The following is a 1,075-nucleotide window of genomic DNA, read 5'->3' on the forward strand; positions in this document are numbered from 1 at the left end:
CTCTTCTTTTTAAAAGGTTGTGCTGGCCTCCACCGCTCCCTTCTCCTGCTGAGAATGTCAGGCCACTGCCCTACCTTGGCTTTAATACTTTCTGAGTCATTGACTTGGAACATGACCAGAGATATAGAATTCTCACACTCCACCGACACTCATTTACAGGGCTGGGGGATCTTTGTTTTCCTTTTATGACAGGTACACTTGAAACTTAACTTTCATAAAAAAAACTTTTACAAAAGGTATTAGAGTTGAACCCCAGGTATGCAGGTAAATATTTAGCATGGTGCTTACACCTCAAGCATGAGTTATTGGGTGCTGCTTCTCTCTCACCCAGTCTAAGCTCTGCTGTATAGAGACTATAGGAAATTGACATCATGTGAAATTCAGGTACTTATACTGTTAGCATTTAAGAATGTAAAAATAAACATGGAGCTGCATTATTTGTGTTTTTATTTTTGCCTGGAGTTCAGCTTTAATGGTATATATATATATATATATATATATATATATATATATATATATACGTATATATAAATGGAAATACCTTTCTTTTTTAGAATATTGCTAGTTAATTTAAAGTATTTAGATTTTTCTTGCAAACATGGAATCAGTTTTTTTTCTGATGTCATTTACACAGTTCTCGAATTTCTGTTTATAATAATAGGAATAGTCTAAAAGGTGAGACATGTGTGATTCAACCTGTCACCAATATTCCCCTCCCCCTGGTTTAATGACCTGTCGATATAGACAGCCCAAACAATTACAAAAGGTGCATCTCTCTCATGGGGACACAGGCAGCAGCAAACAGTATCTAAAAGAGAAACATTTGGCACTGTGTGTAATAGAGAGGCATGTAGCACTCAGTATAATAGAGAGGCATGTAGCACTCAGTATAATAGAGAGGCATGTAGCACTATGTATAATAGAGAGGCATGTAGCACTCAGTATATTAGAGAGGCATGTAGCACTCAGTATAATAGAGATGCACGTAGCACTCAGTATATTAGAGATGCACGTAGCACTCAGTATAATAGAGAGGCATGTAGCACTCTGTATAATAGAGAGGCATGTAGCACTC

Source organism: Pyxicephalus adspersus, chromosome 12 (assembly GCF_032062135.1).
Source record: "Pyxicephalus adspersus chromosome 12, UCB_Pads_2.0, whole genome shotgun sequence".
Classification (NCBI taxonomy): Eukaryota; Metazoa; Chordata; class Amphibia; order Anura; family Pyxicephalidae; genus Pyxicephalus; species Pyxicephalus adspersus.